This window comes from Balaenoptera acutorostrata, chromosome 5, assembly GCF_949987535.1.
Source record: "Balaenoptera acutorostrata chromosome 5, mBalAcu1.1, whole genome shotgun sequence".
NCBI classification, from domain to species: Eukaryota; Metazoa; Chordata; class Mammalia; order Artiodactyla; family Balaenopteridae; genus Balaenoptera; species Balaenoptera acutorostrata.
The window spans coordinates 4,087,614-4,106,252 of record NC_080068.1 but is presented as its reverse complement, the minus strand read 5'-3'; the positions used below and the strand labels follow the sequence as shown (position 1 = coordinate 4,106,252).

The 18,639-nt window shown below is 37.3% G+C and overlaps 1 long non-coding RNA gene across 6 annotated transcripts in view; it reads right to left on the bottom strand.

The window, feature by feature from the left end:
• Nucleotides 1–18,639, bottom strand: part of LOC130708276 (uncharacterized) — a 162,001-nt gene that overhangs the window by 28,456 nt on the left and 114,906 nt on the right. For all 6 annotated transcript variants that reach the window (XR_009008456.1, XR_009008458.1, XR_009008457.1 and 3 more), the window contains one exon: nt 10,167–10,314. This is a non-coding gene — a long non-coding RNA (uncharacterized LOC130708276). The remainder of the gene's footprint in view (nt 1–10,166; nt 10,315–18,639) is intronic.

The following is an 18,639-nucleotide window of genomic DNA, read 5'->3' as shown; positions in this document are numbered from 1 at the left end:
TGAATGTAAATGGATTAAATGCTCCCACCAAAAGACACAGGCTGCCTGAATGGATACAAAAACAAGACCCATATATATGCTGTCTACAAGAGACCCACTTCAGACCTAGAGACACATACAGACTGAAAGTGAGGGGATGGAAAAAGATATTCCATGCAAATGGAAATCAAAAGAAAGCTGGAGTAGCAATTCTCATATCAGACAAAATAGACTTTAAAATAAAGACTATTACAAGAGACAAAGAAGGACACTATATAATGATCAAGGGATCGAGCCAAGAGGAAGGTATAACAATTGTAAATATTTATGCACCCAACATAGGAGCACCTCAATACATAAGGCAAATACTAACAGCCATAAAAGGGGAAATCGACAGCAACACAATCATAGTAGGGGACTTTAACACCCCACTTTTACCAATGGACAGATCATCCAAAAGGAAAATAAATAAGGAAACACAAGCTTTAAATGATACATTAAACAAGATGGACTTAATTGATATTTATAGGACATTCTACCCAAAAACAGCAGAATACACATTTTTCTCAAGTGCTCGTGGAACATTCTCCAGGATAGATCATATCTTGGGTCACAAATCAAGCCTTGGTAAATTGAAGAAAATTGAAATCGTATCAAGTATCTTTTCCGACCACAACACTATGAGACTAGATATCAATTACAGGAAAAGATCTGTAAAAAATACAAACACATGGAAGCTACACAATACATTACTTAATAACGAAGTGATTACTGAAGAAATCAAAGGGGAAATCAAAAAATACCTAGAAACAAATGACAATGGAGATACAACGACCCAAAACCTATGGGACGCAGCAAAAGCAGTGCTAAGAGGGAAGTTTATAGCAATACAAGCCTACCTCAAGAAACAGGAAACATCTTGAATAAACAACCTAACCTTGCACCTAAAGCAATTAGAGAAAGAAGAACAAAAAAACCCCAAAGCCAGCAGAAGGAAAGAAATTATAAAGATCAGGTCAGAAATAAATGAAAAAGAAATGAAGGAGACAATAGCAAAAATCAATGAAACTAAAAGCTGGTTCTTTGAGAAGATAAACAAAATTGATAAACCATTAGCCAGACTCATCAAGAGAAAAAGGGAGAAGACTCAGATCAATAGAATTAGAAATGAAAAAGGAGAAGTAACCACTGACACTGCAGAAATACAAAAGATCATGAGAGATTACTACAAGCAACTCTATGCCAATAAAATGGACAACCTGGGAGAAATGGACAGATTCTTAGAAATGCACAACCTGCCGAGACTGAACCAGGAAGAAATAGAAAATATGAACAGACCAATCACAAGCACTGAAATTGAAACTGTGATTAAAAACCTTCCAACAAACAAAAGCCCAGGACCAGATGGCTTCACAGGTGAATTCTATCAAACATTTAGAGAAGAGCTAACACCTATCCTTCTCAAACTCTTCCAAAATATTGCAGAGGGAGGAACACTCCCAAACTCATTCTACGAGGCCACCATCACCCTGATACCAAAACCAGACAAAGATGTCACAAAGAAAGAAAACTACAGGCCAATATCACTGATGAACATAGATGCAAAAATCCTCAACAAAATACTAGCCAACAGAATCCAACAGCACATTAAAAGGTCATACACCATGATCAAGTGGGGTTTATCCCAGGAATGCAAGGATTCTTCAATATACGCAAATCAATCAATGTGATACACCATATTAACAAATTGAAGGAGAAAAACCATATGATCATCTCAATAGATGCAGAGAAAGCTTTCGACAAAATTCAACACCCATTTATGATAAAAGCCCTGCAGAAAGTAGGCATAGAGGGAACTTTCCTCAACATAATAAAGGCCATATATGACAAACCCACAGCCAACATTGTCCTCAATGGTGAAAAACTGAAACCATTTCCACTAAGATCAGGAACAAGACAAGGTTGCCCACTCTCACCACTATTATTCAACATAGTTCTGGAAGTGTTAGCCACAGCAATCAGAGAAGACAAAGAAATAAAAGGAATCCAAATCGGAAAAGAAGAAGTAAAGCTGTCACTATTTGCAGATGGCATGATACTATACATAGAGAATCCTAAAGATGCTACCAGAAAACTCCTAGAGCTAATCAATGAATTTGGTAAAGTAGCAGGATACAAAATTAATGCACAGAAATCTCTTGCATTTCTATACACTGATGACGAAAAATCTGAAAGTGAAATTAAGAAAACACTCCCATTTACCATTGCAACAAAAAGAATAAAATATCTAGGAATAAACCTACCTAAGGAGACAAAAGACCTGTATGCAGAAAATTATGACACTGATGAAAGAAATTAAAGATGATACAAATAGATGGAGAGATATACCATGTTCCTGGATTGGAAGAATCACCATTGTGAAAATGACTCTACTACCCAAAGCAATCTACAGATTCAATGCAATCCCTATCAAACTACCACTGGCATTTTTCACAGAACTAGAACAAAAAATTTCACAATTTGTATGGAAACACAAAAGACCCCGAATAGCCAAAGCAATCTTGAGAACGAAAAATGGAGCTGGGGGAATCAGGCTCCCTGACTTCAGACTATATTACAAAGCTTCAGTAATCAAGACAGTTTGGTACTGGCACAAAAACAGAAATATAGATCAATGGAACAGGATAGAAAGCCCAGAGATAAACCCACACACATATGGTCACCTTATCTTTGATAAAGGAGGCAAGCATATACAGTGGAGAAAAGACAGCCTCTTCAATAAGTGGTGCTGGGAAAATTGGACAGGAACATGTAAAAGTATGAAATTAGAACACTCCCTGACACCATGCACAAAAATAAACTCAAAATGGATTAAAGACCTAAGTGTAAGGGCAGACACTATCAAACTCTTAGAGGAAAACATAGGCAGAACACTCTATGACATACATCACAGCAAGATTCTTTTTGACCCAGCTCCCAGAGAAATGGAAATAAGAACACAAATAAACAAATGGGACCTAATGAAACTTAAAAGCTTTTGCACAGCAAAGGAATCCATAAACAAGACCAAAAGACAACCCTCAGAATGGGAGAAAATATTTGCAAATGAAGCAACTGACAAAGTATTAATCTCCAAGATTTACAAGCAGCTCATGCAGCTCAATTATAAAAAAAACGAACAACCCAATCCAAAAATGGGCAGAAGATCTAAATAGACATTTCTCCAAAGAAGATATTCAGATGGCCTACAGACACATGAAAGAATGCTCAACATCATTAATCATTAGAGAAATGCAAATCAAAACTACAATGAGATATCATCTCACACCGGTCAGAATGGCCATCATCAAAAAATCTAGAAACAATAAATGCTGGAGAGGGTGTGGAGGAAAGGGAACCCTCTTGCACTGTTGGTGGGAATGTAAATTGATACAGCCACTATGGAGAACAGTATGCAGGTTCCTTAAAAAACTACAAATAGAACTACCATACGACCCAGCAATCCCACTACTGGGCATATACCCTGAGAAAACCATAAGTCAAAAAGAGTCATGTACCACAATGTTCATTGCAGCTCTATTTACAATAGCCAGGACATGGAAGCAACCTAAGTGTCCATCATCGGATGAATGGATAAAGAAGATGTGGCACATATATACAATGGAATATTACTCAGCCATAAAAAGAAATGAAATGGAGGTATTTGTAATGAGGTGGATGGAGTTAGAGTCTGTCATACAGAGTGAAGTAAGTCAGAAAGAGAAAAGCAAATACAGTATGCTAACACATATATACGGAATCTAAGGGAAAAAAAAAAAAAAAAAAGGCCATGAAGAACCTAGTGGCAAGACGGGAATAAAGACACAGACCTACTAGAGAATGGACTTGAGGATATGGGGAGGGGGTGGGGTGAGATGTGACAGGGTGAGAGAGTGTCATGGACATATATACACTACCAAATGTAAAATAGATAACTAGTGGGAAGCAGCCGCATAGCACAGGGAGATCAGCTCGGTGCTTTGTGACCACCTAGAGGGGTGGGATGGGGAGGGTGGGAGGGAGGGAGATGCAAGAGGGAAGAGAAATGGGAACATATTGTATATGTATAACTGATTCACTTTGTTATAAAGCAGAAGCTAACACACCATTGTAAGGCAATTATACTTCAATAAAGATGTTTAAAAAAATAAAAATTAAAAATTAAAAAAAAAAAAAAAAAAGAAAAAAGAAAGCTGACCAACAGGCTGTAACACCCAGTGGGAATTAGTTACCCTCTATCCCCAAAGTTTAATGGTCTCTAAAATTTCCAACATTGCTGGTAACGCTCCCTTGGTGCCTGGAACTGACACTGCCCTGCTGGTTCCTACCATTTTCGTTACCTGCCTCTGCTGGGTGCTAATCAGAACCCCTGAGAGCCCTTCATGCTCCACTCCTCCTGCCATTTTTTTCTCATGGCCTGTCTTTACGCCAGTTCTTTTGCAAATGCCATCACTTGTTTAAGAATTAGTTGGCTCAAACTCCATTTACTTGTGCATGGTAAGGCTACCTTTGTTGTCTGCTGCCCCCTGCCGGCCACGAAGGGGAAGAGGCAGCGCTGGCCCCTACCCGAAAGGACACACCTTTATCATTAATTCCAAGCAATGATCCGCCTCGTATAAAAATGTATTGGAACACACAGGGCTGATTTTACACATACTTCTCAAAATTTTTCAAAGTGACATGAGCCGAATAGCAGAATGAATTCACAGCCAAGTTTTCTAAGCCATTTAGCACTCTAATAATGACGAAATATGTCACCAGGGCTTCAGCCTTCATCAGAGTTCTGTCTGTTCATCTCACTCAGAGCAGGACTGAGAAATAAAACCCTGCTTTTCTTTACGTGCACCCCCTAGCGCCTTGCCACTTAAAGGCGAGCCCCAGGACAGAAGAGAACGTTCATCTTGAAAGGTTCTATCTTTGGGGTTTGTTTCCAGAGGAGCTTCTGGAAGCTTTTTGCTGCTAGAGAGACTTCCGTTAAAAAAGTAGCCCAGACCTCTTCTTCCCAAGGCTTTCAGGGTATCCTGCAGGGAGAGTTGCACCACCCTTATACAATGTGTTACACAGAACCTTCTTTATCATACTAAGGTCGAAAAAGATAGGCTGGTATAAAAACTAAGCAGAACCAATTTTTTTCTGATAACATTTTAGTTTGGCTTTTTAAAATAGCCCTACTCATTCATTTGAATTTATGATGGGACCAGACGAGAGACCCCATATGAGCAGCATGTAATTATTGTATTAAAAAGAATTTTAGATTTGCCTTAAAAGGGATTCTGATCACATAAAAGTATTTTCTAATTCTACCCATGATCCGTAAAGTCTATTGATAATAAATGCATTCAATAATCCATCTTTCCCAGTCAGGTAATCTAGATGTTTTCCTCCTATGACATCAGTCTACCAAATGCTTAGTTTCACTGCTCATGTAGCAAAGTAATATTTCTAAACATTAATCTGTGCAATTTACATTTCTCATCCTCCCAAATTTACTCCCCACTCTCCCATTAGCCTATTTTCTGCTTATTTCCTCAAATGAAGGATGTGAGGAACAGAGGTCAGAGAAAGGGGGAGTACTCATTTTTTCCTAATTTTTGTTTTTGAAATAACAAACTCCTTAGAGGAATGTGAAAGCAAAGACAAAACATTTGGGGGCCATATATTTTTTAAAAGATTCTACAGGTGAGCTGGAAGCAGGAATGGGGAGGTACAGGAAGAGAAAGAGATAGGAGGAATTCATAACAGCACAGATGAATATGGTTTCCAGATAAAGACTTCATGAAACCTGCCTCGCCAGGAAGACAGGATCACTGGAAGTTAGGGTCTGAGACCCAAAGGCAAAGAAGGCCAGAGCAGCTTCCCTGGGGAGAGTCCTCATAAGCAGGTGTGACTGGAAAATATATTCAGCTAGACTGGGCCTATGTCACTAACAAAACATTGAGGATAGTGGAATGATTCTGTGTCTCCAAGAAGAAGCCAAGAAGCCAAGACTTAACGGGACTGGGCAGACGAGCCCCGGGGACACCTCAGCGTGAGCTTCAGAATCAAAGATCAAGGTTCACATGGGACAACTGACATCTCACTAGATCTCTGCACAGGCAAGCAACCTCCCAATTTCATGGAATTTTGTTAAGCCACTATCATTTTATTTCAAGGATTTAGATATCTATCCTGAGTGGAAGATTCTGGAATTGGCTAAGATTAAGTTTTTCCCACTGCAGTGAAATAAGTGTGTGAAATAAACATTAGGTTAAATTAGAAAAAAAAAAAAAAGTAAATCTATTTTTTATAAATGTGAATTTGCAACACTTACAGTTCATTATAAATTCTCCATTCATTTGAATCCATTCAACATTCTCATTCTTTGTTAGAACTCATCACTATGTACAGAATTTGTCATCATAGCAGAAATATTCACTTTGTGTAGGACCTTGAGGATATGTTGAATTAGATTACCACAGTCGCAAGTTTTATGCAATGAAATGTGTTTCTAATTTTTTAGGAGATTTAGGGAAAGAGAATATTGAGGGAATACCATTCTCGTAGAAGTCCATCCATCTATAACAATGCATTTCTTACTGAGTGTCAGAAAGAACATATGGCCAGCTCAAATTTCTTCAGATGACTGAAGTGATGAATATTTGAAACAAATGTATAAGAGCATTGCCACAGCTTCTGAGCCTGTAAGACAGGACTCACGGTGTCCAACTAATTGATCCAGCTTTCACATGCATATCTTCTTTGAGTTTTTTAAAATGCTGGGAGTATTTCAAAATTTGAACCACTTATTAAGCATTCAAAAAAAATACTAATGTTCCACTTCAGAACTGAAAATTAGAGTGATAGTCTACCTTAGATTGCACTGCTGTTCTCCATCTCAATATTCTTAGATATTTCAAGATGTTCAATATGTTAAGAATGAACAAAAAGCTTAGGTAGGCTGGCACAGTTTGCAAGTAAGACTCTCAAGGGCTGCTTCCTCTTTTTAGCTTCAGACTCTTTTCTTCCACAAGGGGAAAAAAAGATCTATTTGACACATTGCTCAAGGATTCTTTTATTCTGTCACTTTTCAAGCAGAGAGTAAAAAATACCTTTCCTCTTCCCCTACTAATATATTTTGTTATTTTTCCATCAGCCCAGGAGTCTGAAAATCTGCTGAAAGTTGCTTTAGTGCACCCACATAGGAAACTACATTTTCGTCCTGAAAGGAATAAAAAGTTCATTTCATGGTGAAACATATGCTTTATATACAGACATATACTTTATATATATATTTTTAAAAGATATGTATATATTCTATATAGTGTGTGTACAAACATAAATGTAATATATATACACAATACGTTTGATATGAAACTTCTAAGAACAGATATTTTAACATGTAAAGTAAGTAGAATAATGCAAGAGAAGTTGGAAAGTGAGAACACAAAAGGAAGAACTATATCCCAGATTACATGTTTTGATAGACATCTGTACAATATCAAATAGCATGCAAAACCCAAATTTTAAAACGAGAGCTTTCTATTTCACTGAATGATGTATCCAGAACATGAAAATATTTAAGGCTTGGAGTTAGAAACAATTTAGTTAACATCACAGCAAAAAGACTTGAAAATTACACTAGCAGAAAGAACGAAGTGTGATACTTTGGTAGAATATTGACAAAAACACGTTAATAACCTCATAACATATGGGTTTCTTTCTGGTACAAAGCAATCAGCAAAGAGTTTGTATTGTAAACTCTTCGTAGCAGATTGTAAAGCAGGAGCAATAAAAATTCAGAAGTTTGCAATAAAGAAGAAAATATTTCAAAACTCATTGCTAAAAGCACATTGTGGATTTTAAAAGAATATAAAAGATCAACACATCCTGACAGTAGAGCTTTAAAAGCCCATGTCTTAGAGGAGCCCTAGATTCCCGGGGCTATTCTGAAGGCCTTCCTTTTATTGTTGTTTTTTTCACCAATATAATCAAAATCTTGTGCCAAGATTCAAATTTTGTTTAGTCCAACTCCTTTTAGCTGATACTAATAAATGTTCTAATAATAAATGAAACGTGAGGAAGTACCTAATTAATATATTTGGTAAAAATATCTACATTTTATAAAAGTAAAAAAAAAATAATTTCCAGTGGTTCCAACGGTTCAGCTTTCTTAACCTTTTTGTGCCTCTCCAATATACAAACGTAGCCTCTTGGTAACATACAATCCTGAAAATATTATCTATAACTCATACATCCTAGTGATGTTAGGGAAAAAACCTTTAGTCCACTCTATTTTTTAAGTAAATTATTTAGAAGGTTCAATATATTCTAACTATTATCCTTACAAATTGTGCTTCAATTGCATGACTAATTTAAGACTGAGCACAATGAAAACATAACAGTGAGTCATGAAGTAACCCTAGTATAATTATAATCCACTCCATGAAAATAAAAAATGTCATGGATCCTCCTTCCTCAAAAGCTATACAAATTGAATATTAAAAAATTAACAAATCAAAATCTACCACTTTTACTAGACAAGTGACTGTCTACCCATAATTTATGAAGGGCCTTTGGTTTAGACCTATTATAAGAAAATATAACCCCTTCAAAACTTCCCAAATTAAATAGCACAAATATTTTGAAAGATATTTAAACATTAAAATCTTCTCAATAACCACAGAATATAAAAACTCAGAACAAAAACACGTAGAACTAAATAATCTGACTATATCATTGATGAAAATGCATTTAAATAAGAAATTCAAAATGTACTTCCTTAATCTCCCTTAGCAAATTAATTGAAGTAATTTGTTGTTAAATAGAGAAATATTACCATTTATAGTAACCTCTCACCATATATAGTAACCTCTTCTCTAAATAGTAGAACTAATACTCATATATTTAGAAACAATGAATAGAGAATTAAATTAATGTTTCAACATAAAGACACACTTTAAATCTTAATTTTTCAGAGTTATTTTCCTAATTTTAATCCATATGTAATTATTTACAAATACCTAATGGCATATTAAAACAATTATCAAAAGTTTTTTTACAGCTTAATATTTGAGATTTTTTTTCATAGCAGCTTACTGTTTGAGTCACCTTGGTTATTTATATGAAATATTGCTTTTTTTTCATTAGATGTGCTTGCAAGAAATTGTTCCTAAGATTTCAGTTGACTTGTAACTCTAAAGCGCTAATTTTTCTCAGCTTGACAAGTAAACATAAAAGTCTTTTCTTATCGCCTATTGAATTTTTTGATAGGAAATAAAACATAAAAACGATTACATGTTGCTCCAGGCAATTTGGAAGCAGTTCAGTGGTTCATTACAGACCTGAAAATCCCCAGAACTCAGGATGAGTAGTGTATATCTAGATTACAAAGTTAAATACAAATTTTAAGGAGAGTCAGTCTGTGGCGATATGACATCAAGCTTTTGATATTGATCTATGCCTTAGATCATAACAGTTACAAACTAATTGCTGTAGTACTTCATTGTCACTCATAGATGTTCTAAGAAAACTTTCTCAAGTGGAAATTCTAAAATTTAATCTACCATAATGTATATATATATATTTTTAATATTTATTTTATATTGGAGTAGATTTACAATGTTGTGTTAGTTTCAGGTGTACAGCAAAGTGATTCAGTTATACATATACACGTATCTATTCCTTTTCAGATTCTTTTCCCATATAGGTTATTACAGAGTATTGAGTAGAGTTCCCTGTGCTATACAGTAGGTCCTTGTTGATTAGCTATTTTATATATAGTAGCATGTAATATTAATCCCAACCTCCTAATCCCATAATATATTAACACAACATCTCAAGACAAGACCTACTCTCAACTTATATTTCACTTGATAAGTAAGGAACTTATACTGATCACATAAATGCAAATCTACCTGTATGGATAAGCAATAATATTGTATGACAAGAGCTACAATAGCTACAATTCATTCACTTTCCCAAACAAAATAAGAATTTTCTCAGATTTAGAGCTGTCCCTGGGCCCCTACCTTTCATCCCTCCATACAAACAAACATCCCTCCATACAAACTCATCCCTGAGTCCTATTGATTCCGCCACCCTAATGACTCTCCAATCCATCCATTTTGCTCTATTTCTGCTCCGATTGCTTTATTTTAGTCCTACATTACCTCTTACTTGCAGTGTTGCAGTTGTCTGGTTTCCATGTCTCCAACTTCTGCACTTCCCGACACAGTTCATAATTTTAGTCAGGGTGAGCTTTCTCTGACCTCAGTTCTCTCCTTCAGTTTCTCTCTACTCCCTATGGTATCCACATGCCTAGAACAAAATACAGTAACATACAAAGCATCCATGATCTGGCTGGTCTTTTCACCTTTATTCTCCCCAAAACCATCTCATCTTGTATTCCACATTCTAGAAACTACTTCTATTTTCTTGAACATTCCAGACCACATCATGCTTCCAAGTTTATGTTGCATCATTTGCCTACAGAATTCTTCCCTCTCTATTCCATTTCACCCACCACCATCTCTCTGAGAAATACATCCATTCACAACTGCTCAAGAAATCCAGAGTAGAAGTGATCATCCTTTCCCAGTAATGCCCACTGTGCCCTGTACGTATGCCTGCCATAGCCTCAGTAACTCTGAACTGCAGACTTGCATGTTTTGTCTCCCTGTAAGTCCCTTGCAGATGGAGACTGGGTCATATTCATCTTTGCATCCAAGGACCTGGTACAGTGCCTGGACCACCACACTGAGTCAGTGTTTATTGAATGAGCCACTGAATCGATAACACAAAAGTTTATTCTGTCTTTCTGAAGAGAGATCTGTGCCTAAATTACATATAGAAATATCTCTCAGAACTACAGACTAGCTTAATAAAGAATGATACTGGAAAAAAAAAAAAAAAGAATGATACTGGCAGTCCATGAACTGCCATCCTTTTTTTTTTTTTAAGTTTTTGACTAGACATCGCTGGTAAATTAAAGCACATAACAGAGTCACGGAGTAAACAAATGCTCCACAAGTTTTTTCCCTTTGGTCTCTTGGAGGCCAGTGCACACATAGTCCAAAGGAAAGCACTTTTTATTTTTCTGATGTTATCAATGACTTCAGTTCTATACTACTTGAATTAAAATGTCCTCCACATCATCTTTACCTGCTTCTCAGTATTTAATGATACCTTCCCTGGAGGCTTAAAATGTGGCAAAGAGTTTTGTGTTCTAGAAAGGAGATTGGCATGGAGTCAGGAAATCTGTGTCCCAATACTGGTTTTTTCCTCATATGAACTTTGATATTTTGTCAAGTTGCAAACTATAAGATACGAAGGGGAAAAACTAATAGGACACCTTTAAAATCTCTATTAAAAAATTCAGGGTATTACTGAACTTCAGAAAATAGAGATTGTTGAAATGGAAAAATATATCCTCACATGTGAAACTTCATAAAAATACCAGTTATCCCTAATTTATCTATAAATTTCATACACTTACAAACATAAACTGAAACGTTTTGTGGAATCTGAGAAGTTGATCCTAAAATTTATATCAAGTAGATAAGGGTCAAGAACAGCTAACACAATTTATTGAGAAGTTTTGGAAAATTTGCCCCACCAGCTGTCAAGACTAAATATGAAGTCACAGTAATTGTGACAGCAGGTGATGATACTAAGGTGATCAACAAAAAGATCAATGGCACAGAATACAGAGCTCGGAAAGAGTCCTGTGCGAATGAAGTACGTCAGAAAGAGAAAAACAAATATCGTATATTAACACATATATGTGGAATCTAGAAAAATGGTACAGATGAACTGGTTTGCAAGGCAGAGATAGAGACACAGATGTAGAGCACAAACGTATGGACACTAAAGGGGGAAAGTGGTGGGGTGGTGGGATGAATTGGGAGATTGGAATTGACATATATACACTAATATGTATAAAATAGATAACTAATAAGAACCTGCCGTATAAAAAAAATAACAAAGGATGTTAGTACAATTGGTTATCTAGTGGGGAAAATTCATTTATTACCCTTACATTATTAACAAAAATAAATTCCATTTGGATTAGTTACTTAAGTGATAAAAAATTCAGTATGTAAAATTATTAAAAGAAAATATATAGGGAAGAAAATGAAAGAGTCCTGTGCATTTATGGACACAATGTTTAACAGGTGGCATTAAAAGTCAGCAAAGGAAGGATGGGTTATTTAGTAAATACTGTTGGCACAATGGTTATGCGACCAGATGGAAAAATTAGATGCACACCTCATACCATAAAAGGACTGGTACAGTTCTGAACACTTTAAAATCCTAAAAGCAGAAACACCATCCCTTCTCATCACAGGTGGCCCTGTCTCAAGTAAACCTGATCTGAGCAATGGAGGGGCTGTAAATCTGAGGACGATTGGAGATGGGTACCAGAGTGGGCTGGAATTTTTATAACCATCAGTGGAAAGTGATGGGAAGGCCTAGGGCAACAGCCCAAGACTGAATCCAGAGGTGGGAAAATATACCCCGTTTCAGAGAGTGAGTTTAATAAAGGACGGTGAGAAAGACTGAAGATACTTCCTACCGTGATTGAGCAAATCCATAGCTTTAATACATTAGTTACAACGGATTAAATTGCAAAATAATAAATTGACCAATATAATAGATTTGCTACATAATGATTCAGACCAATAGCTTTCCAGCTTCTATAACTATAAACAGTGGATCACTGACCCCTCTGCTTCCAAACTCCTACCTTAATTCACACATTTCTTCATTCTTTCTTTATTATTCACTCAGCAAATAGTTTCTGAATATGTCTTATATGCCAGGCTCTATGTTAGGCTCTGGCAATAAAATGGTGAACAAATGAAAGCCCTCGTTGACTTCAGAACATTACAGCAAAATGGGAATTATTGGTATTACTTTACAAGTGCTGATGCAGAGGTTAAAATAAGTCATTTACTCAAGGCTGAGACAGCAAGAAAGGCACACTGCCCCCCCCCCCAAATCCTTGAATGCTGAACTCAAATCCTGCATTCATTCCATTATTGCACTTGGCTCTTACTCAGTTTGAAAAATTACTATAATTGAGTCTTAGTAGTGCCTTCTTATACAATATTATTAAAAGATTGAAGTAAAGTCTGTTCTATGCCATGAACTATCTATGTGTCCCCAGGTGTATAAATACTTACCAGGAAGTTTCCTCACCTAATCAATAAAGTGTTTAGATTAAATGATTTCTATGACTTCCTCAAATTCTATTTTTTAAATTGTAAGATCTGATAAATTGATGCAAATGTTGATAATAAAAGAACTTAACTTTGAAGGTATTGCTATTGGGTCACAAATTTCATTAGAACAAAGACAGGAAGATATAACTGAAGTTATTCATAACATTATGTTAGAAAATGAGAGGGCAAGTTATATCAGGCTAAAATTTTGGAAACAATACTTATCATTATTTCCTTTTAGCCCATTAAAAACATGAAATTACACTGACTGCATTATTATGAGGCTGTTAATATTAAGATTATATTTTGTCTTTAGCCAGAATAATTTGGATGATTATTGTTGCCACTGCAAATATTCTTTTCAAACTCTAAATTTCTTTTATTATTGTAGCTAAGATTCTGATTAGCAGTCTTTTCCATAGGATAACTGGAAGATCTTGGCTATTAAGGAGGAAACTTTTCACTGTTTTTACATAAACTCATTGTTATTCTCTGAGACCCATAGAAGTGACACATTAAGTCCTTATTGGAAGGTCTTATATTAAAAATAGTTAGACTTTTCTCCCTTGATAATTTAAAGATATTATTAAAAAAGCAAAAACCTAACTATTTATGGAGCAAATTTTTCCCCTTTGTTTCAACTCACCAGCTTCCTCACCACCCTGAAGAGAATCAAGCTAATGGTACTAGGTAGCAACTATTTAATAAATAATTGTTGAATAAATTAGTAAGTAGGTAGCACAGAAAGAAAATATACTCCAGGGAACTAAATTAGTCCATCTGCTAATTTAGTACCAGTAGTTTAGGGAAATTCATCAACCTCTATTTTTCTCATTCATTCATCAATCCATTACTTCATTCAACAGTATTTTCTAATTATCAAACCAGAGGGCTTAGCCCTGGAAATAGACAGAAGAATAAAACAGAGGTTTTTCTTGGCTTAAGAAGGTTACTCTTAAGGCAGAAAAATATGAAAACACGATGTTACAATTGCTGTAATACAAGTATGTAGTTTCCAAAAGTAAGTGTCATTAATACTACTTCTGTGAGTGTCAGAACACTTAGGAAAGACAAAGGAAGAAAGAGCTGAGCTTGCTCTTGGAAGATGAGGAGAATCCTACATGAGGAAAGCAGAGGGAATTCTGGACAGCCGGCAGAGAGGGTGCACAGGCACGGCATTGTGCAATAATAGTGGTCAGAAATTAACATTTGACCTTAACTGACGCTTGCTTGGGACCTGGTGCATTAGTCTTCTCCAGCTGCCGTAACAACATACTGTAGACTGGGTGGCTTAAATAACAGAAATTTGTTTTCTCACAATTCTGGAGGCTAAAAGTCACAAATCAAGGGGACAGCCAATTGGGTTCTTGGTGAGAGCTCTTTTGACTTGTAGACAAACACCTTCTCACTGTGTCCTCACAGGGCAGAGAAAAGCCACTTATGGTACCTTTTCTGTATGGAGATCAGTGCCCCACCCTTATGGCCTCATTTAACCTTAACTACCTCTTTTTTTTATTTTTAAGGTTTTTTTGTTTGTTTGTTTTTGGCCGTGCCACGTGGCTTGTGGGATTTTAGTTCCCTGACCAGGGATCGAACCCTGGCCCTTCAGCAGTGAGAGCCAGATCCCAACCACCGGACCGCCAGGGAATTCCCGACCTTAACTACCTCTTAAAAACCCCACCTCCTCATCCAGTCACATTGGGGGTCAGGGTTTCAACATATGGATTTGGGGAGAGACACAATTCAGTCCATGGCACCCGGCGTGGAAGAAAAGTGATACATACTGTAACTCGGAGAGGAAACTGGGGCTGGATTGTGAAAGGCTTGGGTCCCATTTTTATTTCGCTAAATTTGCCAATTGGGTAGACTTGGCATGGCTGAATGGTTTGGAGCAAAACAAAGTCCACTCAAAGGCAGATGAACAGGCTGGGGAATGGAGACGAAGGAGTCACGAAGGAGGCAAGTTCGGTGGGACTAGACCAACTGCTCACGGCTTGTGAGAAAGACGTACGCTGAGGATGATCCCCAGGTTACAGCCTGGGAAATGGAGGGACTGATGGCGGTGCTTTTCAGCGAAGCAGCAAATGCCGATGGGAGCAGAATTGAGAGGGAGACACTGAGCAAGTGTGAAGATGATGACCCTGAGCTGATTTTGGAGTTGAACAGATCAGAGTATCTTACGTACAACTGAATGTACTGCTCTGGAGATCCCAAGAGACAAGAACCAAAGACAGAACTCTGGGGAACATTTAAAGTATAATAAGAAAGAGGGACCTAAGGAAACTAATTTGGAGGTCCCGAGACGTAGGAAAAGACCCAGAGAGAGTGGTGGCATGAAGGTCAAAGGAGAGCCCCATTTCAAGAATGATGTCTATCCCAAATGCCTTAAAGACGTTACATAACACAGTGGGCGAGTCCTTACCCTGCCTCTCTCTCTTGAGGTCTGCCTAACTGCAGCGAGTATATATTCTCTTCTTCTTCTTCATGTTCTTTCAAGGAGAAGTGGCCTGCTATGATCCAGCATTGCCTGTGCCTGGGTGGGGAAGGTGCTCTAACTCAGAAAGGAAGTATTAGCAGGTCCTAGCTGGTCTCACAATTAGCTGTGAGTAGCTACACCCTTCAGTAGCAGCTTCATGTGTCTGTAAGTTGATATGTTGATCCCTATTTGCCTAATTTCCATATCTCTCTCTCAGATGGTTACAAACTTGGATGAAAAAGAGGGGTGCCTTTTAGTGGGTCCTCTCAAACCTCCATTTTTAAAATTGAGAGAAATAAGATTTGTGGGAAAAGTGATGCTTCAACAGCAAACTTCAGCAGAACCAAGGGAATACTGAAGACGTTTACAAGGAGTTAATTAATAGGTGTACATATGGCAGCAAAAGCACTTGGCAGAAGCCTTGTGTTTGAATACATCACAGAGCTAATCCACTGTAAACAATGTTGATTTAGCTTTCAGAAAGTATTTTAATGGGATTTAGTCTTATGTAAACTTCCTCGTTGATAGTGCTAAAATAAATAGGTTGCTTTAAGAATTTACACAACTGACGTTTATTTAGACAGACTGCGGTAAGGTTTTTTAGATCACTTTTAAAAGACGTACCCTCCACACTCCCTTTATTGTCCCTCATTCACGCTCTGAAGTCCTGAAAGTGTCCTCAATTAGATTTCCAAACAATATTGTAACCAGCATTATGTCCCGAGTGAACGAATTACACGGTTTGCCAGGATCTCTAAACAACCGCCACCAACCCGCTGGTTCCCTTAGGACAAAGGTGTGCTGCTTGGAGCTTCCTTTCTGACACAGTGAGTTTGAGTTCTGACTCCCAAACACTAAACTGACAGCTTCAGTCCCTTTATTTTTTCCCCCAAAATTTAACTCACACATTGCTCATGAAAAACAAACATGCCACCTTGTAAGGAAAAAAAAAAAAAAATCCCTCCAAATAAGCTGCCTATTCTCTGTCTCCACTTTGAGAAGCTATTTTAACTGGATTCAGTTCTTCTCTTTCTAGAACCCATGTCTTCATCATTGTGCTGCTTTCTTGCTCTCTCTCCCTTTCTTCTGTCTTTAATTATGTACAAACTACCTCCCCTAACAAACTGCCCTGGACTTTTCTGTCCCTCTAACTACTTGACTATTCTCTCACTTTCCCTTTGTTCTTTCAAATTTACCCCAAATTTGTTGTCTACATCCCTAGCTACGAATAATTCTCCAATTATAATTCTTCTTTATCTGGTTTCCACTTAGACCATCAGTGTGTTATCGTTCTTTGTACCAAGTGAATGCTCAATAACTATCTTTTAATTACTAGGAATTATTTTTTCCTAATCCATCCAAACAGGGTGATATAATTTAGGTTAATTACATGTTGGCATGAATACATCTTAAACCTACACAATGTCATTTGTCAATTACATATCAATAAACCTGAAGGAGTGAAAAAAGTAATTTAACATTAAAAACACATCAGTAGGGGCTTCCCTGGTGGCGCAGTGGTTGAGAGTCTGCCTGCCAATGCAGAGGACACGGGTTCGAGCCCTGGTCTGGGAAGATCCCACATGCCGCGAAGCAACTAGGCCCGTGAGCCACAACTGCTGAGCCTGCGCGTCTGGAGCCTGTGCTCCGCAACAAGAGAGGCCGCGATAGTGAGAGGTCCGCGCACCGCGATGAAGAGTGGCCCCCGCTTGCTGCAACTAGAGAAAGCCCTCGCATGGAAACGAAGACCCAACACAGCCAAAAATAAAAATTAATTAATTAATTAATTAAAAAAAAAACACATCAGTATAAATTGATACAGCCACTATGGAGAACAGTATGGAGGTTCCTTAAAAAACTAAAAATAGAACTACCATACGACCCAGCAATCCCACTACTGGGCATATACCCTGAGGAAACCATAATTCAAAAAGACACATGCACCCCAATGTTCACTGCAGCCCTATTTACAATAGCCAGGATATGTAAGCAACCTAAATGCCCATCGACAGATGAATGGATAAAGAAGATGTGGCACATGTATACAATGGAGTATTATTCAGCCATAAAAAGAAATGAAATTGAGTTATTTGTAGTGAGGTGGATGGACCTAGAGTCTGTCATACAGAGTGAAGTAAGTCAGAAAGAGAAAAACAAATACTGTATGCTAACACATATATATGGAATCTAAAAAGAAAAAATTGTTCTGAAGAACCTAGGGGCAGGACAGGAATAAAGACGCAGACGTACAGAATGAACTTGAGGACACAGGGAGGGGGATGGGTAAGCTGGGACGAAATGAGAGAGTGGCATGGACATATATACACTACCAAACGTAAAATAGATAGCTGGTGGGAAGCAGCTGCATAGCACAGGGAGATCAGCTCGGTGCTTTGTGACCACCTAGAGGGATGGGATAGGGAGGGTGGGAGGGAGATGGAAGAGGGAGGAGATATGGGGATATATGTATACATATAGCTGATTCACTTTCTTATACAGCAGAAATTAACACACCATTGTAAAGCAGTTATACTCCAATATAGATGTTTAAAAAAAAAAGAAAATTAATGAATCTCATTGACTAGAAAACTGTTATACAAATAGTTGAATCTAAAAAGGTGTGTGGCACAAAGTAGATGCTCACTGAATAAATGGGTATATTCATGATGGACATGACTTAGCACTCTTCTTAGCCAAAGTGCTGAAGGACTTGTCCCACCCTCACATTTCTTCATGTACTTTGTATTCATTGATGGTGAAAAAATGCAGTCTGTTCATTTGTCTGTACCACACCAAATATGAAAGTGTTTTCTTAAAGGAAAAAAAAAAAAAAACCACTGAGATACATTCACCGTGTTCTTCATTATTAGCGTGCATCACAAGTGACCAGGCTGTTGGGTACACAGTAAACATGGAGACCAGACTGACCACTGGGAAAGCTGG